General features: G+C 40.1%; 1 protein-coding gene across 2 annotated transcripts in view; it reads left to right on the forward strand.

Annotated features, from left to right (window-relative positions):
- Window positions 1-2083: 2083 nt before the first annotated feature.
- The window catches only part of BRINP3 (BMP/retinoic acid inducible neural specific 3), a 376264-nt gene continuing 369484 nt past the window's right edge, over window positions 2084-8863 (forward strand). Inside the window, exon 1 of one of the 2 annotated variants that reach the window (XM_003785611.3) lies at window positions 2084-2521. The gene's annotated coding sequence lies outside the window, so the exon portion shown is untranslated. Of the gene's footprint in view, window positions 2522-3943; window positions 4190-8863 lie in introns of those variants that run through there. The other variant, XM_003785612.3, reaches the window with a different exon arrangement.

Below are 8863 nucleotides of genomic sequence, written 5' to 3' on the forward strand. Positions count from 1 at the left end.
TCAACATCATACCAACAAAAGCCTTATAATTCAAAATTGCAATACTTTCTCTTATAAAAAGTGTCTTTTAATTTTTTACATCCAAAATGGTCAGCTTACACTTGAAAACCCAGTTCACACAATTTGCAGGACTTGTTGTTCTCCACACTTAGTGATATGTGTTGTAACCACAATCAAAAGCTGTTTGGCTGCCTCCCACGCCTACACCTACCCGCACTTCACATTATAAGCATGTACAGGCTGGGGGTGCTATAGACTCATGGAAAACCAGAGGGTTTTATGGATTTATAGTCTCACCACAATATGCAAATAGCCATTTTGGACACTTCCAATTTGGATCTGGTGTAAGAATCGAAATCAAGATGCACATTTAGTGTTTTCCACATCTTTAATTCACCTGCAAAATATGAGAAATAATCATTCTTATTTTTGAAAACGAAGTAATATTGTCTTTTTGAATATGGCCATGGCATACTGAAAGCAAAGACCCCAGACCAATACCCTAAACATTTGTTTTAACTTTTAATTTTTAGAGAGGAAAGAGGGCTAATAGGAAATAGGAGAGATACTCACATACTCCATCAGCTAGCAAGCAAGCAGGGATCTATCTGCTTTACCTGCCTGCTTTTTTAGCATAGTATACAAAAGATCTTAAAGCTTTCATTCTACTTCAAATTCACTCTTACATGCTGCTACTCTCCGAGGAAAGAAGAAAAGAAAATTTCCACTAACCCAACTCGTGATTTACATACAGAGAGAAATAAATGAATGGCGTGGGGGATGGGGCAGATAGAAGCAACGTGTTTTCCTTTGCAACCTCAGAAAATAAGATTACTTACCAAGAACACTTTTATCCAGGGCAAATGTTTATTCCTTCTATTACTCAGCCCCTCGTTCTATGCAGGAAATCAATTTCCACTCTACCTTTCCCTCCAATTTCTAAAACAAGAGAGGAGAGAGAGAGAGAGAGAGAGGAGAGAGAGAGAGAGAGAGAGAGAGAGAGAGAGGATTCCTAAGCTTCCGTCCGGAGGGAGACAGAGTGGAGGGCGAAGCGCTCCCATAGCGCTCTTTATACAGATCCGAGCTCTGAGAGCAAATCCGGGGAGGGGGCGGAGGATCCTAAGGCTAGTGCTCGGCATAGGGAGGGGCATTCGACCCGCATCTGAAATATAAATCATCTACAAACAGAATTACTAGCCTCGCAGTCACACAAGCAATTCCCTTGAGGAAGTATGTTTCAAAGAGAAAAGGGAACTTCCTGGGGGGTGGGGGGAGAAAGGGAGAGTGAGTCGAGACCGGGGATCCGAGTTCGGGCTTGAACAGGGGATGAGGATGGTGCCATGGAGAGGAATAGGGAAAAAGAATAAAACCAATCTTACCCGATCGATTAGGCGATCGTTTGTGCAGTATCGGGACACGAAAATGGCAAGGTAACGCATTCGGCAGCAAAGCCATTTCTAGCACACGCTCAGTAACCGTGCAGGCATCAGAGGAGAGACCGGCGCCTCGCAGCCTGTCACCTGCTCCCCCAGGGACGGTCCTCAGAACCTCCAAAGCTTTAATCTAAGGCAAGACATTTGGAACTGAGGTTTCAGATGGAAGTCGGTTGCTCTGAGTTGCGGGCGGCGGGATCCGCTGAGGAAGTGGGACCCGGAGGGTGCTGCTGCCTCCGCCGCCGCCGCCTCTCCCCACGTTCCCAGTCCCCTGTCCTCTCGGCACAGCGGCCGGCGACTCGGCCTCAACCGCATCTCCAGCCCTTCGATCCCCACCCCCCAACCCCAGTGCACGATGATTTGGTCATCATAATGTGAACGGTTGGAGTGGTTTATTTAACGCGTTGGTTTGTTGGGCTTCCTTTTACTACGCCTCCTTCGGTTGCTGCGAGTGAAAGGTTCAAGGGAAATACTAGTGAAATGCACTGATGGAATACTATTAATCCTAATAATCATGTTCCCAGCGCAGGTAACTCTTAAAGAACTGAGAGTGGGAAGATCAGAGCAGGATTTCCGAAGCGGTGCCCTCTTGAATTCTCATTGGATCCTCCCCAGCAGCCTAAATCACTCTTGCTGCTATATCTATCAGGATGACTCCAGCCTTGCTCACTACTTCTCTCTTTATCTCTGGTCTTCAACACATTCCTTTACTTCTCCCTGCAGATTTATCTGTATTCCACCTCCTGTTCTCGGGGGTTCCGCAGCTTCCGTCTTTCCCCACTGTCTGGGGGTGTAGGGTTTGTACATTTTTACTTTGTCGGCTTAAGGATCACCACAAATAAGCCCCCTGACTCACCCCCCCAAACAAAAAGCACCTTTTCACATTTTGCTTTCTTTTCTTGGGGGTTCGTGGCTGTCTGTGTAACTGGCTTTTACTTGGTTACATGCCACCAGGAACTGCAGATTATTTCAAAGTCCCACCACCCTGCCGCTCACTACTTTACCTTGATTTGGAAGATCATGGGATATCTGTTTGAATCTTGGATGTATTTTTCCCACAGTCATCTTGCTTCCTGAAATTTCCTCTGGTAAGTTATTCTCTTTATATGTGTCAAGAAACTTATTACTGGTGTTATTTTTAATAAGCTTTGTTTTTTTAAAGAGTCTCATTTTTGGCACTTTACTTTCAGAACTCAGAGCTCTAGATGGCCATCTTTATTAATTAGTATTTTAGTTGCAATTGCACTGTTAAGATATTTCATATGTAATGAATTACTCCTTGTTACCTCTTTCATAATCTTTTTTTTTTTTTTTTTTTTTTTTACATTTCTGTCCTCATTTACATTGCAGGTTACACAGACATTAATTTCCTTTCCCTTTCATTAACCCTTCTTGGCATACATTCTCCTGGCATTTGAAAGGTCAAATTTTATATGTTTATCTAAGGGACGGCTTAAAAGAGACATGACAATCGCAGGGACTGGGAAAGTTCACTAGTCTCTCTGATCTTCAGAAGGTTGTTAAGGTCAGTATTTGTCATAGTAAACAATTACATGATGGAGAGAGGACTTCTTTATAAAGTATATTATAATGAGTTTAACAGGACCCTGCAACACTAAAATGCCCCTGACAGATAGGAAGAGGAGGGTGAGTTTTGAAGACACCATTTTTTTTTCCTTACAACATTTTAATTAATACATGAACACATCGTTTTAGGCATTGGATTTTAATTCAGGCATAGTATTTGGCTGTACATGTCTGATTTTGTGAATTAGCTGAGGAACAGTTAATTGGACAGAGAGTGCTGGCCTCAGAGAAGAAGAGCTTTCAGAAGAAGCCACTGATTATCTTGCTTCTATTAAATTAAAATTCAGGGACAGACTTTTCGTGAAAAATGTAATTGCTTCGCTCTTCATACTTGCCCAGCCTCAGTTTTTAATAGGTATGTTAATATGGTCAGTGCTTTTTGCTTTTATGAACATTTTTTCTGGGGGGGTTGCTTAACCGACAGAATTATCACTTCCCTTTTCAGTATAGTTGTGTTGAGAAACATTCAAAGTCTTTGCTTTTATTTCACATCTTGACATGTATTCATTAGTTGTCAAACCTGCTTCTATCAGTAACCTCTAATACAGACTGAGGGTTTTCTCTCTGAACATCCTTACCCCCATTCAGGACAAGTTTCTGGCTTCTACAACATTTCCTACAATTGGGATAGATGGAGGTGAGAATCTATTGTTCCAGCGTTTTTTCCTCTCCTTCTATATACTTTCTCTTTTTAATTTCTCAGAAAGAACTATTCCTGTTATTATTGATGGCTGACACCACAAGCCAAGCATGCATTTTTACATTCAAAAGCCCTTTTAGCTTCCAGACATAAAAGTACTCCAGCTGCAGCGTCACCCCATCCCCCAGTCTCAGGATTCAAGGGCTTTTCCCCCTTGGCTGCCTCCTAGACAGAGCAGGGCTGAGACTGTGGTCGCACCGCCTGGCGCCCCTCCCCAGGCACTAGTTTCTACCTGGTTTCTTTCCCAGTCCGGTCGTCCTGCCTGACAAGCCTGCGCCGTCAGCGTCAGTGACTTCATTTGAAGAAACAAGGGCTTAGTATAATTTACCAATTCAAACATCCTCTTTGGAGGACTGCTGTTGTTGCGCAGGGGTGGAGGGAGGAAAAAAAAAAAAAAACTTTCGGTGCAGTCACATCTTCTCTGCTTAACCTAGTCTACTCCAGGAAGGCACAGAGATTCGGTATTTAGGTAAGTGCGTTTTGCTCTGTTATAACCTGAAGTTCAAGCTTGGGAGAGGGAGATTTACATCTGAGAGGCTCCCGTAGCCCTGAGCGTTTTAACTAGAGAGCTATCAACAGGCGACTCTGCCTGGAGATGTCTCGCAGTTTGTGGAAACGCCTGAGCCACCTGGGCTCAGGAAGTGAGGAGGACGAGGGGCATGGTTGACCAGCTGGCCGTAGGCTGGGTGGCGGTGCGGGCTGTCCCCGGCGCTGACCCGCTGGCGCAGGCTGCGCACTCAGCTCCTGCAGCGAACGTGTGTGAGCCGGCACACGCAGCTCCGGAGAGTGGGGCGCGCCGGGGGTTCACCATCCAGAATGCTGCATTTACAAGCTTCCTCAGGCCGAATTTGAACAAACCTCTTCTGTATAAGAACAGACTCGGGAGCTCTGTAATCTTTCTGCGTTGTTACTATTTGTTTATTATTTTTAATGAGCTATGTCTAAGATTAGTGAACGACCGTTCCTCAGCATGCTTGCTCTATAACACCCCAAATCCTGTCTTCATCCGATTAAATAAAGTTTAGAATTCCTGAATGGCTTTTTGGGCTGTGTGCTAAAGTATTATCGCTGACCGTCCACTCCCTCCTTCCCTTCACCAACTCCCAACAATCTGGAGGGCAGTGCTTCTGGAGAGTTGGGTTTCAACTTGAAACTAGAGCTTGGAATATAAGGTTGAAGTTACAAGCGAAGAGTGAGGGTTGGGAGCTGTCTAGCTTATACTCTCTTTAAAGTTGATCGTTTATTTTTATTTTCCTCTTTTCTGGAGGGGTTGGGAATGGGGTTGGGAGTGGGGTGGGAGGTAGGAGGATCTAGGCTGAGAAGAGCACTCTCTTTTGGCGTCCACCGGAGAGAGGGTGGTGCTTCTTGGCCGCTGGTTACTGCCGGTTGTGCAGCCAGCCAGAGGCAGAGAGTTTGTCTGATGGCTGTTCTCCTGGTCCTAGTCCCCAAGAGTTGAAACAGAGAGCCTTTTACTTTGTACCAGGTTGAGAACGTAATCAACCCTTTGGAGAAGGAGCTGCCTTCTAATGGGAATCGGGCTGGGAAACGCTGGGTAGGCGCTCCTTCTGAAGATAAAATGCGTGCCTCCAGCTGTGCGATGCCCACCGGCTGTTTGAAAAAAGGAAGAGGTGACTAGGGGTGCACATTGACGGGAGGATCGCTTAGAAAATTCTAGCCAGTCAAATGCATGTAAGCAAAGACGACAGCACCAGGGTATAAAACTGTCACAGCTGCCTGGAAGACAGATGATTCATATTTGGGGGACTTTCTTTTGCGTGCTGTTCAGATTTGTTTGTCATCATGCAGTTAAGAAGGTAAGGACCGAATGGCTGTATCTTATTGACAGTCATGTAGCCTATGTGTGACCATCCCGTGTTGATGTGGTCCCCTGTTTTAAGAGAGAGAATACGTGCATTTCCACGTATGTATATCATTCCTTCTATGATGCATAACTTAATGTTCACATTCGTGAATCAATTTAAGACATGTTTAACATGAATTTATTTAAATGTTTAGCAGTGTTACAAAAGACATGCATTAGCCCAAGGTGAGAGGAAGAAATGGGGAGGATGAAGAGTTAGAGGAAAGGATGCAGAACCCTCATGAAATATGGAGGGTGGCAGTTGTAGACATGTGCTAAAAACATCGCTTCTTGTTTAGGTCCCAGAGCTTAATATACGTGTACAAATGACAACTGGAGAACTCGCAGTGGTGTATTGTACTAATAAAGCAATTTTGACAACTTGAGAGAAGTGTTTTGTAGGTATCCCCCTGCTATTTTTCTCAGTCTAGGAAAAAAAATAAAAAAAGAATTCCTGTGTTGGGGGTGAGTTGAGTTGTCAAACAGAAGGAGAAAAGGAGAGCTTGTCCAGGGACAGTGTTCTGTGTGACCCCAGAATAGAGTTCTTTGGGCTTAGGAAACCAGTTGGAAAATTGAAACAATTGTAAAAAAAAAAGTGGACACTCTTCCCTAAATAAAACACTTTTTAAATTCAACATTGTATAGGTGTGAAGATTGAGCAGCTGATAAATTGCTTTCAAAATCAGATTTGACTCAATGTAAATGATACATCAAATTTTGAATGTTTTAATAATTTTTGCTATTATTATTAATATTGTTTTGTTATGTTTGGCTTGCATGTTGCTTCCATCCCATGAATCAAAAAATAAATGTGACTAAGAAACAATCATAAAATTATTTCATTGGATAACAACACTTTCTCGCCTCTAAGAAATTGTATTCTATAAACGTTCTCTGGAAATGTTTTTAGAAATTACACCTGTTGATGTAGATCCATGATTAATAATTTTTCTGCCTGTAAGGCTCACTGATAAAGCCTTGAAGATCTAAGAAAGGCAATTACAACTTTGAATTGTAAAATTGCAAACATATGGTGCTTTTCTTAGTTTGATGCAAAAGGTAGTTTTTATTCCACTGGAGAAAGTAATTTGTCAATGAATTCCATTGGGACTCAAAGTGTGTGTGTATGTGTGTGAGCGTGTCTGTATGTATTTCATGCATATATAACACTGGGAGTCTACCATTAGCTTGACTCCTAAATTTGTGTGTTCTTGAATAAAGTTAGAATTTCTTTTCAGAATAGTGTAGTTGTATGGTTCCCTCCACAAAGTGCAAAGAACACAACTAGTGAGACTTCCAAACTTTGATGTTTCATTGTCAACATATAATTCAGTTTCCCATATTTCCTGTTGTATTGAGGTTTTTTTCTTTAATATTATCTTTAAAATGAGCAGTCATTGACTGGAATAAGAATCCAAAAATTTTAGCAATTTAGAAAATTGGATGTTACTATTCAAAGAGTTCAGACACCAATGAAAATAAGACACCAGTCCGTCATGAATTTAGCACAAATTTATTTTTTTCTTAAAAAAAAATCTTAAAATCACCATGTTTCTTAAAAAAAAATCAAGGTGTTTGGATGTTATGACTATGGCACATGTGTAATGATATACTCCTCTAAGGCTATTGACAGCTTTTTCTTTCACTTCCTAATAGTGATTTATTTGGAAAAGTAGTGTGTTGATAGAGCTAAAATTTCTTCTAAAATTTCAGGTCTAGCTCTATGTGATTAACATGAGCCTGCTAAGATTTCTTGACCACTTTTCACTGATTTTCCGCATTTCTCATGTGCAGAAAACAATATCTATTTCAGAAAGTTGGAGATGAAATGACATAAGAGAGGAAGAAATTTTAAATGGATAAATAATATGATAGAAACAAAATATACCGGTAAAAGATAACATTTAAGTTTGAAATTTTAAAGTAGTCTTTTTTTGTTAAAATTGTATCTCCACACAAGAAACAATGTTGAATAAACATGTTTTTTTTCAACACAAGTGTCAAATGTCATGGTGTTTAAATAAATTTAATCAATATTTGATTTAATGCTGCACATTTTTAAAAAATTAAAATAATGCATTCGTCAGGCACATTAGTTCTTTTCCTAATGGTGTATTTACATTGCTTTAACTCAGTTCTGGGAGAAGAGTCACTTTTACAACATAGTTGCTCTTGATTGATTTCTCACTGTTATTTAATTTGGAGAAAGTGATTTCTTAGATTCAGAGTGTCAACCTGATGATAATCTCTGTCGTTACCTGAAAACAAGCTCAAAATATTCTATGTGATACCTTAAAAATGGAGACACCTACAGAGCCATATTTTATTTTCTAGCATCTTTTATCCACTCATATTCAGTTCACCAGAATTAACTAGGGTGCATTGCCAGCATTTTAATTTAGCAACTACTTGGATAATTTTATTTTAGCCATTTAAGAGGATAGCCCTGACCAGTTTCTCCGTGGAACACTCTATGATGTTATTATTTTGATGTTTACAATTCCTAAATTCTAAAGGAGAGCAAAATAAAACAAAATTTGTATTTGAATATTTTTCTAATGGATGATTATAATTGTTAAAAGATGAGGATAGTGTAATAATGTTTATTCTGTTCTAGAAAAGGGGAAATAAGTCTCTGAACATGAAAAGTAATCATGAACACTAATACACTAATGACTTTTCTAGGGAAGAGAAACCTGGAATTTCTGGCTTGGTTTGTTATGTGTTTGATTATTTATTAGCAGTATCAAATAGCTACTGATAACTATTTTATACTGGTCATCAAATATCTTCATAAAGAATATTTTGAAGCTTTTAGTACTATCATTTCAAAGGCTATTTTAAGAGCTATCAAGACCGCTTCTATCTAGTTACTCACTTGTAGACCTATCGAGTTACAAAGTCTTTGTAGATAATTACTTTGTCAGCTAAGAATCCATTCCTCTATACATGTTTGAAATAAAATATTTATACAAACATTTCTGGAGTATTTCAATTTCATATTCAAATTATCAATCATGAGGAACTATTTGATACTCCAATATAAAAAATGCAATTATGACTCACTAACAAATTTCTTTTCACCAGAGATTGAAAGATATACATGATATATGTTTAATGAGCTGGTTGGATTGCGAGATGACTTATCATGAAGTAAATAGCCTAAGTTTTTACAGTGCTTGTTTGCAGCCAACCTAATCTAAATTGAGATGTGGAGAAAGGACACACAGTCGACTATAATGAGAAATCTTATACATACACATTTTCCTATATTCACTGTTT

The sequence above is a fragment of the Otolemur garnettii genome, unplaced genomic scaffold (genome assembly GCF_000181295.1).
Source record: "Otolemur garnettii isolate 467f Iridium unplaced genomic scaffold, OtoGar3 scaffold00016, whole genome shotgun sequence".
NCBI lineage: Eukaryota > Metazoa > Chordata > Mammalia > Primates > Galagidae > Otolemur > Otolemur garnettii.